Below are 26,333 nucleotides of genomic sequence, written 5' to 3'. Positions count from 1 at the left end.
TAAATAAATATTTATATAAATAAACTTTTTCAATGTTAGCAACCCAATAGAAAAATGAGCAAAGGACTGACTACCAACAGAAGTGATACAGATATGTAATAAAAATATCAAGAAATTTTAAGCTCATTGTTAATGAAATATATGCAAATTAAAACAGCAATGAAATTAGAAGATACCTACCAAATAAATAATTTTTTAAATTATTAAACCAAGAGAGGATGTCATAGGCTGAGCAGTTTCATACACTGCTGGTAGTAAAGATTTCTGGTAAATAATTGAAAAACTATAGCCTTAACAATGTTCACATATTTTCTTTTTATTCAGTAGGGTATACGTTATGGAAATAATATAAAGTATGCAAAAGATTTCTGCATATCAATGTTCACTGAAATATTAGCAATAAAAAGAAAAAAATCCAAACCGAAAAAATCCATAATCTTCTCTTTTGGATCATTGGAGGGCTTTTTTCTTAATTTACCATTTAAAAAAATAATTTCAGAATGCATATACTGAACCCCTGAAGGTTTCAGGCAATACCTCATAATCAATTTTGTTAATATTTTGGTTGTGAAATATCTCACCTCTAACTGGGATAAATTAACTAATAAATAGCCTCAACTAAGTTCAGTTGAATCTTGCCACCAAACTAAATCAAACCAGCGCAGGTGCCCACCAAATGAGTTACAAAGATACTTTTCATAGCTATTTGGATTTTAAATTATACATACAGGATTGATGTATTGTAATGATATAGTATTATGTTATGAAGTATCCATATGATAGACTATGACTCAGCAGATAAAAATTACAGAATTGAAATATTTTAGAGTACAGGGAAAGGCTCTTATATATATCCAGTGAGGATGTTAGTATTTGAAACTGTATAGAGAGTGTATTTCCAATTTTTAATAATATTTATGTATATAGAAAAGGTCTAAATGACATACTATGAAATGTTAGCAGTAGTTCTCTACAAGTATTAGGGTTACAGTTGATCAGTTTTATTTATTAATCTTGTCTATATTTTCCAATTTTTAATAATGAGCATATATTCTTTTTATCTCAGAAAAAAATACTTGGGTTAAAAGAAACAAAAAATCATCTAAAGTGTAACCTAAAATGGTTCTCATGTATTTAAGATGCTATTGGATAAATCTAGGTAAATGCTCTTTAATTCACAGAGAAAGGAATGCATACATTTGGCATGAAAAAAATCATAAAACATACTTTTTTGGCTATAAAGGTGATTAATAGCAATAATAGTTTACGAAGGAATATTTTGGAATCACAATCCCTAAGAAAATTTAAATAATTTACAACTGCTGCCTGTATGCTTTTATTTATCATAAGGATGTTTTTTATGTTCCAATTTCCTCCTTTAGAAGAATGTTGATAAATTGGTGATAGTGTGCTATATGGAGATTAGAGAAAAGGGAGTAAGAAATGAGAAATTAATTAACTTCAAGATTCTTTCTATTTTTTTTATTCATTTCATCCTGGAATATGGAGAAATGATAACACAAGAAAGTATTAACCTATGTGTTTGCTCACTAAAATTCATTATTCCAAATGTTATCCTGAATATATACTGGAGACTTAGTATTTTAGTTCTCAGTCAAAAGTCTTGACGAATAGATTCTGTAATTTTTTTATTTAACACATACCCCTCAAAGCTTTTTACTTTAACGTTACCATGAGTGACTCAGTCTCTTCGTTCCCTAAAAAGACTGGAATTAAAATATTCTTAAGAATCTTAAGACTATCCTTATATTAAGTTTCCACTAAGCCCCCAGGTTAGGACAGCCTGACCTCCTCCTGGCTGTTACAAACAAGTTTTAACTGCAAAATAGATTGATGCATCTCTTTGTTTTGTTTTGTCTTTAGATTGATTCATGTAGGCTTAACACAAATTGTTATAATTAAGCCTCTGGTGGTATTTTTGAAAGCAGAAAGAAAGTCTATGAAGGGCATAGGATCATTTTAAATGTACCTGAAGTCTTTAGCAATAAGAGAGGATACACTTTAGCAGAAAGGTGAAGCATGTTGTTGTTGCAGACTTCCTGGATAATAGAAAGCCTCAGAATTTAAGGTTGTAGTTTCTAGGAATATAAATAGTAACCAAAAACCAAGGACACGTCCTAGCCATGCCAGGGGACCTGCTGAGCTTAACAGCGGTATGCTGGCACCAGTTTGCTCTGGCTCAGGAAAGCCACTGTGTTCATTTTTCATACCTCCACATTGAGTGATGTCATGTTGCTAGTTTGAAACTGGCCATGTTTGGAGTGGTTAAACCACAGATAACATCAAACACTACAAATCAAGGTTTGTTTGTCTTTTCCTGAGAGGTGATTGTTAAACATTTGCTAACACACAGTTAATGAGGGGGTATAGTTTTGAGAATTTTAATAACATAATCAGTGGTAGATATGATTGTGCCTTATTTAAAAGTTAGTGCTGTATAATGAAAAAACAAACCGAGGTTTTGATTCCTCAATTAGAATATTTAATAGCTGTGCTATTTCAAGCAACATAATTAACACTGGGTAGAAATAAGTGATAAAGGCAGAGACATAAGAAATGTGGATAGATTGTCACCTTTTAATAATGAGAAGCAATAAGACCTCTGGGGTACTGAAGAACACAATCCTGCCTGAAGACTTTAATCCAACAACTTGAGAGAGTTCTATGACCTATGGTTGTCTGGACAACAATACAATTATGCAGATTCACACCAATTAACCAATCTTACCTTGAGAGTAGTGGGCTACAAACTAAGACATAAGGGCAAAATCCAGGCACTGCTTAAACATTTTGAAATAAAGTTTTATTGCAACACATTAATGCTCATTTATGCATTGCCTATAAAAAGACTATACAGTCTACAAGGCTGAAAAAATTTACCATCTAGCGTTTTACAAAAAAATAATAATAATAATAATTGCTGACACCTGCTTAAGAGGATTAATACCTTTATCCCAACAGAATTAAGGCTCTCATGGAATGTGTCAAAAGGGCTTTGCCCTCAACACCAAGTTCTGAGAATAGAAGCATGATGTATGATGGAATGAAGATTAAAAGTAAACTCAGGAGTTTGGAATCGTGGTCAAAGCCCACAAATTTAAATCAAATAAAAATAAATGTAAAAGACTTGAGGTTAAGGTTTTTTAATGAATAAAAATATATGTTTATTTTATTTTGAAAGAAAAAAACTTGGGAAAGTTAGGTAACTACAGATTATATATGAGAAAAACTTGGCCACTAAATAAAGCCAACACAATCTAATACAATATCAGTTGAAGTTTAGTAAGTTAAAGTGTCATTCAAAAATTATTTTCAGAATACTACTTAAGAAATGTATACAAACTTAAGTATTTAGAAAGAACCCTAAAAATCCCACTTACCAAAATGTTTAACGTGGTTCTATCTGGGTTTAGAGATTATAAATGCTTTTCTGTTTTCTTCTTTCTATATTTTCTTCATTTCACACTTTTTTAAACAATGCGTTATTGAGTTTTTAGTACTTTTATAACTTTCTAAGTAATAGAGTTTGAATGCTTGTTCCCTCCAATTCTCACGTTGAAATATAATCTCCAACGTTGGAGGTGTGACCTGGTGCAAGATGTTTTTTTCATGGGGGTAGATCCCTCATAAATGGTTTTATGCCATCCCCTTTACAAAGTGGTGATGAGTGAGCTCTCGCTCTTATAGTTCAAAAGAGATATGGTTGTTTAAAAGAGCATGGCATCTCCCCATCTCTATCTTGCTTCCACTCTCACCATGTGACATGCTGGCTTCCCATCATCTTAGGCCATGATAGTAAGCTTCCTGAAGCCCTCACCAGAAACCAAGCAGATGTTGGCATGATGTTTCTCATTCAGGCTGCAGAACTGTGTGCTAATTAAGCCTATTTTCTTTATAAATGACCCAGTTTTAAGTATTCCCTTATAGAGACACAAGAATGGACTAATATAGAAAATTAGTATCAGAAGTGGGGCATTGCTATAAAGATACCAGAAAATGTGGAAGCAGCTTTGGAGCTGAGCAATGGGCAGAGGTTGGAAGAGTTTGGAGGGCACTGAAGAAGAAAAGAAGATGAGGAAAAGTTTGGAATAGTTTAGAGACTGATTAAATCGTTGTAACCAAAATTCTGATAGAAATATGGACAGCGACCAGGCACGGTGGTTCATGCCTGTAATCCCAGTACTTTGGGAGGCTGAGGTAGGCAGATCACCTGAGGTCAGGAGTTTTTTGAGAAATATGGACAGTGAAGGCCAGGCTAAGGAGGTCTCAGATGGAAAAGATAAATTTATTAGGAACTCGAGCAAAGGTCACACTTGTTATGCATTAGCAAAGATCTTGGTTGCTTTGTGTCCAGGCTCTAAGGATCTGTGGCAGTTTGAACTTAAGAGTGATGACTTAGAGTAACTGCAGAAGAAATTTTTAAGCAGCAAAATGTCCAAGAGTTAGCCTGGCTGCTTCTAACAGCCTGCAATCAGATATGGGAACAAATAAATGACTTAAAGTTGAATCTTATGTTTAAAAGGGAAGCAGAGTGTAAAACTGGAATATTTGCAAGCTAGCCATGTGGCAGAGAAAAAAGAAGCATTTTCAGGAGAGGAATACAAGCAGGCTGTGGAGGAACCACTTGCTGAAGATATTAGTATGACTAAAAGGGAGCCAAGTGCTCATATCTAAGATCAATGGGGAAAAGACTTCAAAGGCATTGCAGAAGTCTTCAAGGCAGCCCCTCACATCACAGGTTTATAGACCTAGGAATAAAGAATGGTTTGGGGGGCCAGATCCAGGGTCCCATTGTCCTGCTCAGTCTCAGAACACTACTCCCCACATCACAGCAGCTCTAGTTCCAGCCTTGGCTCAACAGGGCCCAGATACACCTTGAGCCACAGCTTTGAAGGTCACAAGTCACAGAATTTACTAGCTTCCATATAGTGTTAAGTGGCAGGCACACAGAATGCAGGCATGAAGGAGGTTTGACAGCTTTCTTATAGATTTCACAGGATGTATGAGAAAGTCTATGTGCCCAAACAGAACCCTGTTACAGGGCTGGACCCCTCACTGAGAATTTCTACTAGGGCATTGTGAAGAGGAAATGTAGAGCTGAAACCCCCATAGAGACTTGGCCTACTGGAACTGTGGAAAGGCGGCCACTGCCCTTCAGACTCCAGAATGTTAGTCATGGGCAGCCTGCATCCTGAGCCTGGAAAACCTGCGGGTACACACCTCCAATTCATGACAGCATCCACAGGGGCTTCACCCTGCTAAGTCACAGAAGCAGAGCTGCCCAGGGCCTTGGGAACACACCCCTTGCATCAGTGTGCTCTGGATGCAGTACATGGGATCAAAGGAGATTATTTTGAAGCTTTAAGATTTAATGCCTGGGGCGGAGCAAGATGGCCGAATAGGAACAGCTCAGTCTCAACTCCCAAGCGCCAGTGACACAGAAGACCGGTGATTTCACATTTTCCAACTGAGTAGTGGAGTTCATCTCACTAGGGGTGCCAGGACAATGGTGCTGGTCAGCTGCTGCAGCCGACTCCAGAGAGCTGAAGCAGGGTGAACATCGCCTCACCTGGGAGCATGAGGGAAAGGGAATCCGTTTTTCCTAGCCAGGGGCAGAGACACACAACACCTGGGCTCGGGTAACTCCCACCCCAATACTGGCTTTAAGTAAACAGGCACACACCAGGAGATTATATCCCACACCACCTGGCCGGGAGGGATCCCACGCCCATGGGCCTCCCTCATTGCTAGCACAGCAGTCTGCAATGAAATCAACGCCAAGGCAGCCAGCCAGGCTGGGGAGGCGCCCGCCATTGCTGAGGCTTAAGTAGGTAAACAAAGCAGCTGGGAAGCTTGAACTGGGTGGAGCTCACAGCAGCTCAGGGAACCTGCCTGTCTCTGTAGACTCCACCTCTGGGGACAGGGCACAGTAAGCAACAACAAAGGGGCAGAAACCTCTGCAGGCCATAAAACAACTCTGTCTGAGAGCTTTGAAGAGAGCAGTGGATCTCCCAACAGGAGGTTGAGATCTGAGAAGGACAGACTGCCTGCTCAAGTGGGTCCCTGACCCCTGAGTGACAGCCCTAAGTGGGAGACATCCCCACCAGGAGCGTCTGACACCCACCTCACAGGGTGGAGTACACCCCTGAGAGGAAGCTTCCAAAGCAAGAATGAACCAGGTACACTCACTGTTCATGATATTCTATCTTCTGCAGCCTCTGCTGCTGACACCCAGGCAAACAGGGTCTGGAGTGGACCTCAAGCAATCTCCAACAGAACTACAGCTGAGAGTCCTGACTGTTAGAGGGAAAACTATCAAACAGGAAGGACAACACACAAAACCCCATCAGTACGTCACCATCATCATCAAAGACCAGAGGCAGATAAAACCACAAAGATGGGGAAAAAGCAGGGCGAAAACTGGAAATTCCAAAAACAAGGCGCATCTCCCCGGCAAAGGGCGCAGCTCGCCGCCAGCAGGATCAAGTTGAATGGGAGAATGACTTTGGCGAGATGAAGAAAGGCTTCAGTCCATCAAACTTCTCAGAGCTAAAGGAGAATTAAATTGCCAAGCATAAAGAAACTAAAAATCTTGAAAAAAGTGGAAATTGATGGCTAGAGTAATTAATGCAGAGAAAGGTCATAAGCGAAATGAAAGAGATGAAAACCATGACATGAGAAATACGGAACAAATACACAAGCTGGTAACGAACCAGTCAAATAAAGCCTGCAAGAGTATGGGATTATGTAAAAGACCAAATCGTCGTTAGGGGTGCCTGTGAAAGTGAGGGGAAAAGTGAACCAAGTTGGGAAAACACTTCGGGATATCATCCAGGGGAGAACTTCCTCAGCAAGTAGGGCATGCCAACATTCAAATCCAGAATACAGAGAATGCCACAAAGATATTCCTCGAGGAAGAGCAACTCAAGACACATAATTGCAGATTCACAAAGAGAGTTGAAATGAAGGAAAAATCTTAAGGGCAGCCAGAGAGAAAGGTCGAGTTACCCACAAAGGAAGCCCATCAGAATAACAGCAGATCTCTCGGCAGAAACTCTACAAGCCAGAAGAAGGCGGGGGGCAATATTCAACATTCTTAAAGAAAAGAATTTTAAATCCAGAATTTCATATCCAGCCAAACTAAGTTTCATAAGTGAAGGAGAAATAAAATCCTTACAGATAAGCAAATGCTTAAGTTTTGTCACCACTAGGCCTGCCTTACAGAACCCTGAAGGAAGCACTAAACATGGAAAGACAACCCGATTTTCCAGCCATTGCAAAAGCATGCCAAAATATAAAGACCATTAAAGGCTAGGAAGAAACTGCATCAACTAACGAGCAAAAATAACCAGTTAATATAATAATGGCAGGATCAAGATCACACATAACAATCTTAACCTTAAATGTAAAATGGACTAAATGGTCCAATTAAAAGGCCTGAACATGAAGCTGCCATAAAGAGTCAAGACCCATCAGTCTGCAGTATTCAGGAGACCCATCTCACATGCAGAGACATACATAGGCTCAAAATAAAGGGATGGAGGGAAGATCTACCAAGCAAATGGAGAACAAAAAAGCAGGGGTTGCAATCCTAGTCTCTGATAAAACAGACTTTAAAACCATCAAGATCCAAAGAGACAAAGAAGACCATTACATAATGGTAAAGGGATCAATTCAACAGAATTAACTATCCTAAATATGCACCCAATACAGGAGCACCCAGATTCATAAAGTAAGTCCTTAGAGACTTACAAAGAGACTTAGACTCCCATACAATAGCCAATGGGAGACTTCAACCACTGTCAACATTGAACAGATCAAAGAGACAGAAAGTTAACAAGGATATCCAGGAATTGAACTCATCTCTGCAGCAAGCAGACCTAATGAACATCTATAGAACTCTCCACCTAAATCAACAGAATATACATTCTTCTCAGCACCACATCACACTTATTCCAAAATTGACCACATAGTTGGAAGTAAAGCACTCCTCAGCAAATGTACAAGAACAGAAATTATAACAAACTGTCTCTCAGACCACAGTGCAATCAAACTAGAACTCAGGACTAAGAAACTCAATCAAATCCTCTCAACTACATGAAACTGAACAACCTGCTCCTGAATGACTACTGGGTACATCTGAGGAAATGAAGGCAGAAATAAAGATGTTCTTTGAAACCAATGAGAACAAAGATACAACATACCTGAATCTCTGGGACACATTAAAGCAGTGTGTAGGGAAATTTATAGCACCCCTAAATACTTACAAGAGAAAGCAGGAAAGATCTAAAATTGACACTCTAACATCACAATTAAAAATTAGAGAAGCAAGAGCAAAAAGGGCATTCAAAGCTAGCAGAGGCAAAAGAAATAACTAAGATCAGAGCAGAACTGAAAGGAGATAGAGACACAAAAAACCCTCAAAAATCAATGAATCAGGGTTGGTTTTTGAAAAAGATCAACAAAATTGACAGACTGCTAGCAAGACTAATAAAAAGAAGAAAGAAAGAATCAAATTGGCCTTAATAAAAAATGATAGAGGGATATCACCACCCGACCCCACAGAAATACAAACTACCATCAGAGAACACTATAAACACCTCTACGCCAAATAAACTAGAAAATCTAGAAAAAATGGATAATTTCCTGGACACTTACACTCTTCCAAGACTAAACCAGGAAGAAGTTGAATCTGAATAGACCAATAACAGGCTCTGAAATTGAGCCAATAATTAACCTACCAACCAAAAAGTCAGGACAGATAGTTCACAGCTGAATTCTACCAGAGGTACAAGGAGAGTTGGTACCATTTCTTCTGAAACTATTCCAATCAATAGAAAAGAGGAATCCTCTAACTCATTTTATGAGATAACATCATCCTGATACCAAAGCCTGGCAGAGACACAACAAAGAGAATTTAAACCAATATCCTGATGGTTATCGTGCAAAATCCTCAATAAAATACTGGCAGGCAGATCGCAGCACATAAAACATCCACCATGATCAAGTGGGCTTCATCCCTGGGATGCAAGGCTGGTTCAACATTCGCAAAATCAATAAACATAATCAACATATAAACAGAACCAAAGACAGAAGAACCACATGATGATCTCAATAGATGCAGAAAGGCTTTTGACAAATTCAACATCCCTTCACACTAAGCATCTAATAAATTTGGTATTGATGGAGCATTACCTCAAAATAATGAGCTATATATGATAAACCCACAGCCAATATCATACTGAATGGGCAAAACTGGAAAAATTCCTTTGAAAACTGGCACAAGACAGGGATGCCCTCTCTCACCACTCCCTATTCAACATAGTGTTGGAAGTTCTGGCTAGGGCAATCAGGCAAGAGAAATCAAGAGGTATTCAGTTAGGAAAAGAAGAAGTCAAATTATCCCTGTTTGCAGATGACATGATGTTATATTTAGAAAACCTAATTGTCTCAGCCCAAAATCTCCTTAAGCTGATAGAAACTTCAGCAAAGTCTCAGGATACAAAATTAATGTGCAAAAAATCACAAGCATTCTTATACACCAGTAACAGACAAACAGAGCCAAATCAGAATGAACTTCCATTCTAATTGCTTCAAAGAATAAAATACCTAGGAGATCAACTGACAAGGGATGTAAGGACCTCTTCAAGGAGAACTACAAACTACTGCTCAGTGAAATCAAAGAGGACACAAACAAATGGAAGAACATACCATGTGCTCTCATGGATAGGAAGAATCAATATCGTGAAAATGGCCATACTGCCCAAGGTAATTTATAGATTCAATGCCATCCCCCATCAAGCTACCAATGAGTTTCTTCACAGGTGGAAAAAACTGCTTTAAAGTTCATATGGGTCTTAAAAAGAGCCTGCAGTGCCAAGACAATCCTAAGTCAAAAGAACAAAGCTGGAGCATCATGCTACCCTGACTTCAAACTATACTACAAGGCTACAGTAACCAAAACAGCATGGTACTGGTATCAAAACGAATATAGACCAATGGAACAGAACAGAGTCCTCAGAAATAATACCACACATCTACAGCCATCCTGATCTTTGACAAAGCTGAGACAAAACAAGAAATGGGAAAGGATTCCCTATTTAATAAATGGTGCTGGGAGAAGGTGGCTAGCCATAAGTAGAAAGCTGAAACTGGATCCTTTCCTTACTCCTTGCTCTGAGAATTAATTCAAGATGGATTAGAGACTTAAATGTTAGACTATTACCATACAAAAGCCCTGGAGGGAAAACCTAGGTAGTACCATTCAGGACACAAATAGGCAAAGAAGACTTCATGTCCTAAAACACCAAGAAACAGCGGCAGCAAAGCCAAAATTGACAAATGGGATCTCATTAAACTAAAGAGCTTCTGCACAGCAAAAGAAACTACCATCAGAGTGAACAGGCAACCTACAGAATGGGAGAAAATTGTTGCAATCTACTCATCTGACAAGGGCTAATATCAGAACCTACAAAGAACTCAAACAAATTTACAAGAAAAACAAACAACCCCATCAAAAAGTGGGCGAGGGTATGAACAGACACTTCTCAAAGAGAACATTCATACAGCCAACAGACACATGAAAATGCTCATCATCATTGGCCATCAGGAAATGCAATTAAAACCACAATGAGATTCCATCTCACACCAGTTAGAATGGCAATCATTAAAAGTCAGGAAACAACAGGTGCTGGAGAGGATGTGGAGAAATAGGAACACTTTTACACTGTTGGTGGGATTGTAAACTAGTTCAACCATTATGGAGGAAAACAGTGGATTCCTCAAAGGATCTAGAACTAGATGTACCATATGACCCAATACATCCATTACTGGGTATATACCCAAAGTTATAAATCATGCTGCTATAAAGACACATGCACACCGTGTGGTTTATTAGACACTATTCACAATAGCAAAGACTTGGAATCAGCAAATGTCCATCAGTGACAGACTGGATTAAGAAAATGTGGCACATATATACACCATGGAATACTATGCAGCCATAAAGGATGAGTTTGTGTGTCCTTTGTAGGGACATGGATGCAGCTGGAAACCATCATTCTTAGCAAACTATGTAAGAACAGAAAACCAAACACCATGTTCTCACTCATAGGTGGGAACTGAACAATGAATCACTTGGACTCTGGAGGGAACATCACACACCGGGGGCCTATCATGGGGGAGGGAGGGAGGGATTACATTGGGAGTTATACCTGATGTAAATAGCGGAGGTTGATGGGTGCTGGCAGTTGATGGTGCAACACACCAACATGGCACAAGTATACATATGTAGCAAACCTGCGTTATGCACATGTACCCTAGAACTTAAAGTATAATAATAATAATAATAATAATAATAATTAAAAAGATTTTTAAAAATGCCAAAAAAAAAAACTTTGTTCAAATTATATATTCTTTTAGTAAACATAGTAATTAGTAGGAAAAAAAAAAAAAAAAAAAAAGATTTAATGCCTGACCTGCTGGGTTCCAGACTTGCATGGGGCCTATTACCCCTTTCTTTTGGCCAATTTCTCCCTTTTGGAATGGAAATATTTACCCAATGCTTATAATGCCATCTTATCTTGGAAGAAAGTAACTTATATTTGATTTTATAGGTTCATCAGTGGAAGGAACTTGGCCTTGAGCCTCAGATGAAACTTTAGATTTGAACTTTGGAACTTTTAAGTTAAGTCTAGAACAAATTAAGACTATGCGAGACTAATGCAAAGGCATGATTCTATTTTGAAATGTGAGCAGGACATGAGATTTAGTGGGTCAGGGGATGAATGATATAGTTTGGACATTTTTCCCCTCCAAATCTCAAGTTGAAAAGTAATCCCCATAGTTGGACAAGGGGCCTGGTGGGAGATGTTTGGATCATAGAAACAAATCCTTCATGAATGGCTTAACACTGTCCCCTTGGTGATGAGTGAGTTCTCATTCTGGTAGTTCATGTGAGATCTGGTTATTTCAAAGTGCATGGAATTGCTCCCTCTCTCTTTCTTGCTCCCACTCTCACCATGTGACATGCTGTATCTTCATCTCCTTCCACCATGATTGTAAGCTCCTTGCGGCCCCCGCTAGAAGCCAAGCAGATGCTGGCACCGTTCTTCTCATACAGCCTACAGAACCAGGAGCCATTTAAATCTCTTTTCTTTGTAAATTATCCAGCTTCAGGTATTCTTTTATAACAATGCAAAAACAACCTAACACACTAAGTTTAATTGTAGTGTCCGGATCAAAAAAGTTTATAAAATGTGAATGTAGATAACACTACTAAACTATACACTTAAAAATGGTTAAGATGTTAAAATTTATGTTATGAATATTTTGCCACAATTTTTTAAAAGCTAATAATAAGAAAAGTAATATAGTATAGTGAGGTACCAGCTTATTACTTACTATGAATGGTTCCCGTACGATTTTTAGCCCTTCTGAGCCTTATTTTCTCCTCTGTAAAATAAGATTAGCAATAGAACTATATACCATATATATTCTAATATAGTTAACCAGTCCCCCTTTAATACACATAATATTCTTTCTATTGTGCAAACTTACTTTAGATCTCTTGCTTCAGTATAACAAAGCAACAATGGAGTCTAATAAACTCTGGCTTCTACCATAGATTAGAGAGAGCTCATTCTAACAACATATGCTGGGCAAATTGCAAATTCATGACTCTTAAATCAGTGAGCTGAACTCATACATCAATTAATTAGTCTGAATTCTATGGAAAGACAACTGCAGCAGGAAGAAATGAGATATAAGCACTTGCTTCCCTGGGGCAGATGAAGCCAGATGTGAGTAAGAATAATTCAGCTAGAATCATTAATTAATTAATAGAAGCTGAGTGTGGGCTAGTGAGAGACCATAGAGTCCTAGGGACTGCAGATGAAGGTAAAGTTCTCACCTTTTCTCCATAGACCCCACCAGCACTCATGAAAAAGACTGGCAAGAGTCCTAAGAAAGTAACTTTTATGGTGCTAGCGTGAAGGTAGGAACTGCAGCTACTGCAGAATGGCACTGGGGCCACAGCAGAAACAAACTTCAAACTCAGCCTGCCTCCTAAATAGATTAACTCTATCCCTGACACTAAAGGCCTAGCAGAAAAAAAAAGATACACCCATTTCTAGAAATAAAAAACATTCTTTCCTACATAACATGACTAGTATTGAACAAAAAATGATGAGGAATACAAAAAGTAAGGAAAATAAAACACACACACACATACACACACTACCAAGAAAAAAATCAATCACCAGAACCAGATTCAGATATGACACAGATGTTGAAACTAAATGACAAGAAATTTAAAATAAATATGATTAATATGTTTTAAAGTTCTAAGGGAGATGAACAACATGCAGGATCAGTCAGGTAATTTCAGCAGAAGGATGGAAACACAAGAATGAATCAAATGGAAATATTAGAAACATATAGCATAATAACAGTGACAAAGCATGCCTTCAACCGAGTCATCAGTAGACTTAGAGGTATCTAGCAAAAGAATTAGTAAACTTAAAGATAGATTGACAGATATTACTCAGACTGAAACACAAAGATTTTTCTCTTTCCCATACTTGGGGAAAAAAACATCCAAAAAAAACCAACAAAAAATAAAAAGAAGAAGAAGAAGAGAGCATACAGGAGCCATGGAACAATATCAAACCATCCAACGTACATGTAATTGAAATTCTAGAAACAGAATTAGAGAAAAAGGCAACAGACATACTTGAAGGAAAAGGGTGAAGAATTCTCCAAAATTGATGACAGACACCAAACCACTATTTCAACAAGCTCAGAGAATACCAGGAAAGATAATTACACAAACATACATACCACCGACCAAGGATACCATCTTCAAACTGCTGAAAGCAGAAGACAAAGAAGAAATGTTGAAGACATCAAAAGAAAAAGGAGGATACATATATACAGAGAAAGTAAGGTAACAATTAGAGGGATGAACAAGCCAGAAGACCCTAGTCTAGCACTGTAAGTGCTGAAAAAGAAAAATTCTCAACCCAGAATTCTATCCCTAGTAATAATATGTTTCAAATAGAAAAATAAAGACTTTCTCAAATAAACAAAAACTAGGAGAATTCATTGCCAGCAGGTTTATATACTACATAAATGTTAAAGAAAATATTTCAGGCAGAAATTGCTATATTTTAATTGGTCTAAAAGATAATCAGCTATTTATAGCAAAAATATTAGCTTTAACCCATTATCAACCCATTATGTATGAATAGCATATGTAAAAATAAAAAGAATTACAATAGCAACAAAAAATTGAATGTGTAAAAAGTAATGGGATTGCTAGGTTGAATGATAATCCTGTTTTAAGTTCTTTGAGAAACTGCCAAACTGCTTTCCACAATGGTTGAATTAATTTACATTCCCACCAACAGTGTATAAGGGTTCTCTTTTCTCTGAAATCTTACCAACATCTGTAATATTTATTTATTTATTTATTTATTGACAGCATCTCACTCTCTCACCCAGGCTGGAGTGCAGCTGCATGAACACAACTCACTGCAGCCTCAACCTCATGGGTTCAAGCAATCTTCCCCACTCAGCCTCCTGAATAGCTGGGACCACAGACATGCACCATGATATCTGGCTAGTTTTTTTTTTTTTATTATTTTTTTGTAGAAACAGGGTCTCACCATGTTGCCCAGACTGGTCTCAAACCCCTGGGCTCAAGCAATCCTCTCACCTCATCCTTCCAAAGTACTGGGATTATAGGCATGAGCCTATTTTAATAATAGCCATTCTGATTATTGTGAGATAATATCTCATTGTGTTTTTGATTTGCATTTCTGTAATGATTAGTAAGGAGGAATGTTTTAAATATGCATGTTGGGTGCTTGTATGTTGTCTTTTGAGAAGTGTCTGTTCATGTCCTTTGCCCATTTTTCAATGAGGTTGTTTGGTTTTTGCTTATTGTTTAAGTTCCTAATAAACAGTAGATATTAGATCGTTGTCAGATGTATAGTTCAAAATATTTGCTCCCATTTTGTAGGTTGTCTGTTTACTTTGTTGATAGTTTCTTTTGCTGTGCAGTAACTCTTTAGTTTAATTAAGTCCCACTTGTCAATTTTTGGTTTTGTTGCAACTGCTTTTGGAGTCTTCATCATGAAATCTTTGCCAAGGCCTATAACCAGAATGAGATTTCCTAGGTTTTCTTCTTGGGTCTTTATAGTTTTTCGTCTTACATTTAAGTCTTTCATGCATTTTGAGTTGATTTTTGTATATAGTGAAAGAAAGGGGTCCAGTTTCAATCTTCTATTTATGGCTAGCCTGGTATCCAGCACTATTTATGGAATAAGGAGTCCTTTTCCCATTGCTTGTTATTGTCAGTTTTGTTGAGGATCAGATGGTTGTATGTGTATGACTTTATTTCTGGGTTTTCTAGGGTGTTCCATTGATTTTGTGTGTCTATTTTCTTACCAGTACCATGCTGTTTTGGTTAATGTAGTCTTGTAGCATAGTTTGAAGTTGGATAATGTGATGCCTCTGTCTTTCTTCTTTCTGCTTATGATTGCTTTAGCTATTCAGGCTTATTTTTGGGTTCCATATGAATTTTAGAATAGTTGTTTTTAATTCTGTGAAAAATGTCATTGGTGGTTTGATAAGAATAGCATTGAACCTGTACATTGTTTTGGACAGTATGGTCATTTTAACAATATTGATTTTCCATTTGTTTGTATCATCTCTGATTTCTTTCAGCAGTGTTTGGTAATTTTCATTGTAGAGATCTTTCACCTCCCTTGTTAGCTATATTCCTAGGTACTTTATCTATTTTGTGGCTACTGTGAATGGCATTATGTTCTTGATTTGGCTCTCAGTTTGGACATTACTTGTGTATAGAAATGCTACTAATTTTTATACACTGATTTTTGTATCTTGAAACATTATCAATGTTATTTGTCAGTTCTAAGAACTTTTGGGCAGAGACTATGGGATGGGGTTTTTTAGGTATAGAATTATATCACCTGTAAAGGGAAATAGTTTTACCTCCTCTCTTACTATTTGGATGCCTTTCATTTCTTTCTCTTCCCTGATTGCTCTGGCTAGGACTTCCATACTATACTGAATAGAAGTGATGAGAGTGGGCATCCTTGTCTTGTTCACATTCTCAAGGGGAATGCTTCCAGATTTTGCCTGTTTAGTATGATGTTAGCTGTGGGTTTGTCATAAATGGTTCTTATTACTTTGGGGTATAGAACTGAGAAATTATGATTCAGCCTTTGAAAAGAGATTAGGAAAAAGATGTGCATGTTTTTGAAAATACATATTTATAAAATGAAATAAGTAGGAGTGTAAAAAACCTGTTCACAATTATTGACAGCCATCTGCACATAAATCTTTGTAATTTATTTTAATTAATCTATTTCTTCCTTTAATAAGCTAAACATAATATAACAGAGAAGAAAATGATAGAACCAAAACCGTAAAATGCTAAAATAGAGAAAGAAATACTTCACCTATTTTAAGATTCATACTAAAATGCACATAATCAGGAAAGAAGATGAGGACACTAGATGATTTATGACCCTATGGAGTGGTCTTTATAATAACAATCAAGGCAATCATTATTTCCAGGAAGATTATCTAGCATATGAAATGCTAGTCATGCATAGAATTATTATTAGGCCAAAAATATCTTTGTTTTATATCTTAATTCTTAGCAGGAAATACACTCCATTAAAAAGTAATCAGTTAACAAAAAGTAATCAGTTAAATTGGGTAACTTTTTATTATATTGTTTGTACTTTTAAAAAGTACAGTTACAGAAGAAGCACACGTGCACTATAGGAAATTTTTGAATTTAATTAAATCAATTTAATTACCATCAGTGGGCACCAATGCGAATTACCTTAATGTTTACCTTTCCAGGTCTTTATACACACACACACACACCTCTTTCTAGTTTTACATCAATATAAATTTTATTGTACATACCATTCCTCAATCTGGTTTTGTTTTTTTGGTAACTTTCTCTTTCAGTACATTTTATCTCACCTACTGCTGAGACGATGTTCAAAATTCCCCCAGTTGACCCAAAAATATTACATGCAGTTCATTTGTCCATTCAAATATCAAATGTAAGATCTAATCTTGCATCTGGCTTTTATATTTGTTAAATTTCTTACAATTGATTACAATCTCTTTTTCATAATACTAACTTTTTAAAACCCCAAGCCAATTACATTCTGTAGAATATTCCTGAATTTGTCTAGTTGCTTTGCTATGGTATTATTGAACTTGTTAGCCTGTGTCCTGTATTCCCTGTCTATAGTCCATATTCTGTATTGTTTATTATGTTAGAAGCTTAATACATTTATATTATTTTTTCCAATAACAATTCAAAGTGATGGTGTATACTTCATGTAGCATCATATCCAAAGTCACATAATATCAGGTTAACCATCATTGGTGGCACTATGAATGATAAATTCTTACACTAAGTTATTTTGTTTTTCCCTTTCACTATACAGATAAGCATTTTTCCTTGAGATTAAAAAGTAATCCATTAGGGTTTTTTTTTTTTTTAACAATTAACCAATGACCAGTTTCTCATCAATCATTTATTTAATGATTTTGATACCAATTAATATTGTCCTCTTAATCTAATAATATCATTTGGGCCAGTAAAATTATATTTTCTATAATTTCTTGCATATTTTATAACTGGCTTTCTTCTGTAATACAGAATTTTTTCTCAATTATTAGGAAAATTGGTTAACAGGCGAAGATATAATAAATGTAATTCTCATACACATTTGATGGAAATATTTGTACCACCCCTTTGGAAAACAATCTGCCATTATCTAGCCAAGGTAAAGATATACAGAATCTATGACCCAGCATTTTCATTTTAGGTTTAGCATTTTTCAATTTCAGGATACCCCACTTAAAATCAGAAATCTACCTCTGTAAATTAGGCATCTACAAGTGCTAATAGAGAACCAATTTCTCAATATTTTAAATGAGAAAAATTATAATGTTTCATGTATCAACTCAAAACTTCAACCAGATGTGTAGAGAAGATGGCCAAATAGGAACAGCTCCAGCCTCCAGCTCCCAGCATGAGCGACACAGAAGATGAGTGATTTTTCTGCATTTTCAACTGAGATACCGGGTTCACCTCACTGGGTCCTGTTGGACAGTTGGCGCTGGTCCCCAGGTGCAGCCCGACTAGTAAGAGCGGAAGCAGGGTGAGGGATCACCTCACCTGGGAAGTGCAAGGGGAAAGGGAATTCCTTTTCCTAGCCAAAGGAAATTGAGACACACAACACCAGGAAAATCAGGTAACTCTCACCCCAATACTGCGCTTTACCAAGGGTCTTAGCAAACGGCAAACCAGGAGATTATATCCCACACTTGGTCCAGAGGGTCCCACACCCACGGAGCCTCCCTTATTGCTAGCACAGCAGTCTGAGATCTAATTGCAAGGCAGCAGCCAGGCTGGGGGAGGGGTGCCCACCATTGCTGAGGTTTAAGTAGGTAGGTAAACAAAGCCCCTGGGAAGCTCGAATTGGGTGGAGCCCACCACAGCTCAAGGAGGCTGGCCTGCCTCTGTAGACTCCTCCTCTGGGGACAGGTCATAGCTAAACAAAAAGCAGCAGAAACCTCAGCAGAGGTAAATGCCCCCATCTGACAGCTTTGAGGAGAGCAGTGGATCTCCCAGCATGGAGGTTGAGATCTGAGAACAGACAGACTGCCTGCTCAAGTGGGTCCCTGACCCCTGAGTAGCCTAACCGGGAGACATACCCCACTAGGTGCAGACCGACATCTCACACCTCACACAGCAGAGTACACCCCTGAGACGAAGCTTCTAGAGCAAGAATCAGACAGCAACACTCGCTGTTCAGCAATATTCTATCTTCTGCAGGCTCCACTGCTGATACCACAGCAAACAGGGCCTGGAGTGGACGTCAAGCAAACTCCAACAGACCTGCAGCTGAGGGTCCTGACTGTCAGAAGGAAAACTAACAAACAGAAAGGACACCCACACCAAAACCCCATCAGTACATCACCATCATCAAAGACCAAAGGCAGATAAAACTATAAAGATGGGGAAAAAGCAGTGCAGAAAGGCTGAAATTCAAAAAATCAGAGTGCATATCCCCCTCCAAAGGAATGCAGCTCATCGTCAGCAATGAAACAAAGCTGGATGGAGAATGACTTTGATGAGTCGAGAGAAGAAGTCTTCAGTCAATCAAACTTCTCAGAGCTAAAGGAGGAACTATGGAACCAGCGCAAAGAAACTAAAAACCTTGAAAAAAAAAAAGGAAGAATGGATAACTAGAATAATCAATGCAGAGAAGACCTTAAAAGAACTGATAGAGATGACAACCATGACACAAGAACGATGTGACAAATGCACAAGCTTCAGTAACTGACTCGATGAACTGGAAGAAATGGTATCAGAGATTGAAGATGAAATGAATGAAATGAAGTGAGAAGAGAAGTGTAGAGAAAAAAGAGTAAAAAGAAATGAACAAAGATTCCAACAAATATGAGATTATGTGAAAAGACCAAATCTACATCAGATTGGTATGCCTGAAAGTTACAGGGAAAATGGAACCAAGTTGGAAAACACTCTTCAGGATATATCATCCAGGAGAACTTCCCCAACCTAGTAAGGCAGGCCAACATTCAAATTCAGGAAATACAGAGAATGCCATAAAGATACCCCTCGAGAAGAGGAACTCCAAGACACATAATTGTCAGATTCACCGAAGTTGAAATGAAGGAAAAAATGTTAAGGGCAGCCAGAGAGAAAGGTTGGGTTGCCCACAAAGGGAGGCCCATCACACTAACAGCAGATCTCTTGGCAGAAATTCTCCAAGCCAGGGCCAATAGTCAACATTCTTAAAGAAAGAATTTTCTACCCAGTATTTCATATCCAGCCAAACTAAGTTTCATAAGTGAAGGAGAAATAAATCCTTTGCAGACAAGCAAATGTTTAGAGATTTTGTCACCACCAGGCCTGCCCTACAGGAGATTGTGAAGGAAGCACTAAACATGGAAAGGAACAACAGGTACCAGCCATTGCAAAAACATGTCAAAATGTAAAGTCCATCAATGCTAGGAAGAAACTGCATGAACTAGTGAGCAAATTAACCAGCTAATATCATAATGACAGGATCAAGTTCACACATAACAATATTAACCTTAAATGTAAATGGACTAAATGCTCCAATTAAAAGACACAGACTGGCACATTGGATAAAGACTGAAGACCCATTAGTTTGCAGTATTCAGGAGACTCATCTCACATGCAGAGACACACATAGGCTCAAAATAAAGGGATGCATGAAGATCTACCAAGCAAATGGAAAACAAAAAAGGCAGGGGTTGCAATCCTAGTCTCTGATAAAACAGACTTTAAACCATCAAAGATCAAAAGAGACAAAGAAGGCCATTACATAATGGTAAAGGGATCAATTCATCAGGAAGAGCTAACTATCCTAAATATATATGCACTCAATACAGGAGCACCCAGATTCGTAAAGCAAGTCCTTAGAGACTTAGAAAGAGAATTAGACTCCCAAACAATAATAATGGGAGACTTTAACACCTCACTGTCAACATTAGACCAATGAGACAGAAAGTCAACAAGGATATCCAGGAATTGAACTCAGCTCTGCACCAAGCAGACCTAATAGACATCTATAGAACTCTCCACCCCAAATCAACAGAATATACATTCTTCTCAGCACCACATCACACTTATTCCAAAATTGACCACATAGTTGGAAGTAAAGCACTCCTCAGCAAATGTACAAGAACAGAAATTATAACAAACTGTCTCTCAGACCACAGTGCAATCACACTAGAACTCAGGACTAAGAGACTCAATCAAAACTGCTCAACTACATGGAAACTGAACAACCTGCTCCTGAATGACTACTGGGTACATAACGAAATGAAGGCAGAGATAAAGATGTTCTTTGAAACCAATGAGAACAAAGATACAACATACCAGACTCTCTGGGACACATTTAAAGCAGTGTGTAGAGGGAAATTTATAACACTAAATGCCCACAAGAGAAAGCAGGAAAGATCTAAAATTGACACTCTAACATCACAATTAAAAGAACTAGAGAAGTGAGAGCAAACACATTCAAAAGCTAGCAGACGGCAAGAAATAACTAAGATCAGAGCAGAACTGAAGGAGATAGAGACACAAAAAAACCCTCCAAAAAATCAATTAATCCAGGAGCTGGTTTTTTGAAAAGATCAACAAAATTGATAGACTGCTAGCAAGACTAATAAAGAAGAAAAGAGAGAAGAATCAAATAGATGCAATAAAAAATGATAGAGGGGATAACACCACCAACCCCACAGAAATACAAAGTGCCATCAGAGAATAATATAAACACTTCTACACAAATAAACTAGAAAATCTAGAAGAAATGGATAATTTCCTGGACACTTACACTCTCCCAAGACTAAACCAGGAAGAAGTTGAATCCCTGAATAGACCAATAGCAGGCTCTGAAATTGAGGCAATGATTAATGGCTTACCAACCAAAAAAAGCCCAGGACCAGACGGATTCACAGCCGAATTCTACCAGAGGTACAAGGAGGAGTTGGTACCATTCCTTCTGAAACTATTCCAATCAATAGAAAAAGAGGGAATCCTCCCCACTCATTTTATGAGGCCAACATCATCCTGATACTAAAGCCTGATAGAGATAAAACAAAAAAAGAGAATTTTAGACCAATATCCCTGATGAACATCGATGCAAAAATCCTCAGTAAAACACTGGCAAAACGAATCCAGTAGCACATCAAAAAGCTTATCCACCATGATCAAGTGGGCTTCATCCCTGGGATGCAAGGCTGGTTCAACATACGCAAATCAATAAACATAATCCAGCATATAAACAGAACCAAAGACAAGAACCACATGATGATCTCAATAGATGCAGAAAAGGCCTTTGACAAAATTCAACAGCCCTTCATGCTAAAAACTCTCCATAAATTCGGTATTGATGGAATGTATCTCAAAATAATAAGAGCTATTTATGACAAACCTACAGCCAATATCATACTGAATGAGCAAAAACTGGAAGCATTCCCTTTGAAAACTGGCACAAGACAGGGATGCCCTCTCTCACCACTCCTATTTAACATAGTGTTGGAAGTTCTGGCTAGGGTAATCAGGCAAGAGAAAGAAATCAAGGGTATTCAGTTAGGAAAAGAAGAAGTCAAATTGTCCCTCTTTGCAGATGACATGATTGTATATTTAGAAAACCCCATCATCTAGCCCCAAATCTCCTTAAGTGGATAAGCAACTTCAGCAAAGTCTCAGGATACAAAATCAATGTGCAAAAATCACAAGCATTCTTATACACCAGTAACAGACAAACAGAGAGCCAAATCAGGAATGAACTTCCATTCACAATTGCTTCAAAGAGAATCAAATACCTAGGAATCCAACTTACAAGGGATGTAAAGGACCTCTTCAAGGAGAACTACAAACCACTGCTCAGTGAAATCAAAGAGGACACAAACAAATGGAAGAACATATCATGCTCATGGATAGGAAGAATCAATATTGTGAAAATGGCCATACTGCCCAAGGTAATTTATAGATACAATGCCATCCCTATCAAGCTACCAATGAGTTTCTTCACAGAATTGGAAAAAACTGCTTTAAAGTTCATATGGAACCAAAAAAGACCCCACATCTCCAAGACAATCCTAAGCCAAAAGAACAAAGCTGGAGGCATCACGCTACCTGACTTCAAACTATACTACAAGGCTACAGTAACCAAAACAGCATGGTACTGGTACCAAAACAGAGATATAGACCAATGGAACAGAACAGAGCCCTCAGGAATAATACCACACATCTACAGCCATCTGATCTTTGACAAACATGACAAAAACAAGAAATGAGGAAAGGATTCCCTATTTAATAAATGATGCTGGGAAAATTGGCTAGCCATAAGTAGAAAGCTGAAACTGGATCCTTTCCATGATCCTTATATGAAAATTAATTCAAGATGGATTGGAGACTTAAATGTTAGACCTAAAACCATAAAAACCCTAGAAGAAAACCTAGGGAAAACCATTCAGGACATAGGCATGGGCAAGGACTTCATGTCTAAAACACCAAAAGCAATGGCAACAAAAGCCAAAATTGACAAATGGGATCTAATTAATCTAAAGAGCTTCTGCACAGCAAAAGAAACTACCATCAGAGTGAACAGGCAACCTACAGAATGGGAGAACATTTTTGCAATCTACTCATCTGACAAAGGGCTAATATCCAGAAACTACAAAAAACTCAATCAAATTAAGAAAAAAACAAACAACCCCATCAAAAAGTGGGCAAAAAGTATGAACAGGCACTTCTCAAAAGAAGACATTCATACAGCCAACAGACACATGAAAAAATGTTCATCATCACTGACCATCAGATAAATGCAAATCAAAACCACAATGAGATATCATCGCACACCAGTTAGAATGGCAATCATTAAAAAATCAGGAAACAACAGGTGCTGGAGAAGATGTGGAGAAATAGGAACACTTTTACACTGTTAGTGGGACTGTAAACTAGTTTAACCTTTGTGGAAAACAGTGTGGCAATTCCTTAAGGATCTAGAACTAGAAATACCATTCGACCCCGCCATCCCATTACTGTGGATATACCCAAAAGATTATAAATCATGCTGCTATCATCTGAGATGTTCTATCAGCACAAAATTGATTAAGACATAGGGATACTTCCAGGGTGGAGAGATAGAACTGTAATTAGGGAGAACGGCATGAATAGACTGGATATGTGTTTTGGAATGCTGCCAGTTTTACTTTTTGACTTAGATTACACAAGTGTTTGTTTTATAAGCACTCATTCAACTACAAATATATTTTCACAAACTCTTCTGAAAATGTATATGTTTCAGAGTAAGACAAGGAAAAAGTGAGTGGAAAAAGTAAGCTTAGGTATTAATAAAGGAGACAGGATTGCAGGATGTTGCTAAGGGGCACCAACCCTTGGCTGTTCTATCTGACCATATGTCAACAAATATATGACAACTGTAGAATATAAAAAGAAGGGTACCTAATGTAAGACAGGAACAAAACCATTTGCAAAGGAGCTTGCACTTAGAAAAATGATACATTTGTTGGATTGGAACTTTATGGATTAAAAAAACCTTCAATATAAATAACAAGCTTTAAAAATATCTAGAAAATAAAAACTGAAAGTTTCCATGGGAACAGAATGGGCATTCATAAAATCATAAAATGTAAGAACACCGTGAACTGTGGCTTTGTGCAACAAATCCTGCAATTTTCAAAACATGAGGATGTCAATGAAATTCAAAAGAAATCATTTTCAACAATTAAAAAAAAATTTTACATAGAGGGTAGTAACTTTTTAATAATTGACTATTATTACATATTCTTAAATTTTGATATGTAACAGAAAATAAAAATCAAATACTTGGGCACCAAGTCAAAATTTTTTAAAAACTTGTTTAATTATTTCATAACTAGTTGAAATTTAGTTTAAAATGGATGTTTTTCAGAACTTTGACTAGGCTGGGACGCAAAGGCAAAAAAGTTTAAAATCAGTGTCAGCCCAGCGCGGGCACAGGCGCAGGGCTCTGGCTGTGACTTTCCTCATGTCAGCGTTGGCTGCCCGCTGATCCAGCCTGCTCAGAGCTGCCGCCTCTGTCCTCGCCCTTTTCACCTCGTGGCAGTTCCTTTGAACTTCCTCAGGGAAGAGCTCTTACTGGTTCCAATAACTCTCACTGCTCTTATGAGCTAAGCTTTTGCACCAACTGAACAGCTGGCCAACCTAAAAATTGTTGCCTTTGCCCTCATATACTCACTCTTGGTCTGTCAGCTTTGGATGAAGCAGTGGGGCTCTTAGGACGAGCCTATTGCCAACTAAATGAAGCTTTTCTCAGGAAACTGGCCAGGTGGATCAAGCAGAAAATGTGGCAGGAGGTGGAGGAGTAGCTGGCCTCTGGCAAAAAATGGCCATGCCTATGCTTGACTCTGGTCAGCAAAAATCCTGCAAGTCACTCCTATATCCTCAACAAAACCAGGGCAGCTTCAGATGTGGGAATCAACAGTGAGACAATTGTGAAACCAGCTTCAATTTCAGAGGAAGAATTGTTTAATTTAATCAATAAATTGAATAATGATGGTAATGTAGATGGCCTCCTTCTTCACCTGTCTCTTCCAGGGCACATTGATGAGAGAAAGATCTGCAATGCTGTTTTTCCAGATAAGCATGTTGATGGCTTTCATGTAATAAATGTAGGGCGAATATATCTGGACCAGTATTCCATGTACCAGCTACTCTGTGCGGTGTGTGGGAAATAATTAAGCAAACTGGCATTCCAACTCTAGGGAAGAATGTGGTTTGGCTGGAAGGTCAAAAAATCTTGAACTGCCCATTGCAATGTCACTGCACACAGGTGGGGTGCATGAACGTCACGGAGGTGATCCCACTGTTGTAATATCTCATTGATATACCCCCAAAGAGCAGTTGAGGAAACATACAATTCTTGCAGATATTGTAATATCTGTTGCAGTCATTCCAAATCTGATCACAGCAAATATGACCACGGAAGGAGCAATAGTCATTGATGTGGGAATAAATACAGCTCAAGATCCTGTAACGCTAAACCTAAGTTGGTTGAAAATGTGGATTTTAAAGGAGTTAGGCAAAAAGCCAGTTATATCACTCCAGTTTCTGGAGGTGTTGGCCCTATGATAGTGGCAATGCTAATGAAGAATACCATAACTGCTGCCAAAGAAAAGTGCTGAGGCTTGAAGAACGGAAAGTGCTGAAGTCTAAAGAGCTTGGAGTAGCCACTAACTAACTGTTGTGACTTCTGTATCACCAACAGCACTCCAAGTCAGCTCAGGAAGAAAAGCAAGCCAAGAGAAATGCGATGTTTTTATTTATTCTACTGAAATGGTTTAAAATAATGCTTTGCATTTATTGAAAGCTTTCATGGGTGTATATGCATGTAGCTCTGCAGTACCGCACCAGGAAGCATTCCAGTATCATGCAGGGTCATGTGATCTAGCCAAGAGCAAGCCATTAACCATGTGACTAACATGGGAGACATTGTTATATTGAGAATGAATGCTTAACTTTGTCAAGCCACCTCTGTTAAAAATTTGCCTTTTCTAGGATTGCACTTCTCGAGTGCTATTCCCATAAGCGTTGATAATCATTTTAGGTAGCAAACCTTTTGAGTTCAACTCATCAAACCAAAGGAAAAATTAGGGAAAAGATGAAAAATTGAAAAATGGTAGTA

The 26,333-nt window shown here is 37.9% G+C and overlaps 1 pseudogene; it reads left to right on the top strand.

Moving 5' to 3' along the window:
- Positions 1 to 2,144: 2,144 nt before the first annotated feature.
- On the top strand, positions 2,145 to 25,889 carry LOC101021026 (annotated as a pseudogene).
- Positions 25,890 to 26,333: the final 444 nt, after the last annotated feature.

The sequence above is a fragment of the Papio anubis genome, chromosome 5 (assembly GCF_008728515.1).
Source record: "Papio anubis isolate 15944 chromosome 5, Panubis1.0, whole genome shotgun sequence".
In the NCBI taxonomy this organism is placed as follows: Eukaryota; Metazoa; Chordata; class Mammalia; order Primates; family Cercopithecidae; genus Papio; species Papio anubis.
This window is presented reverse-complemented; position numbering and strand designations above follow the sequence as displayed.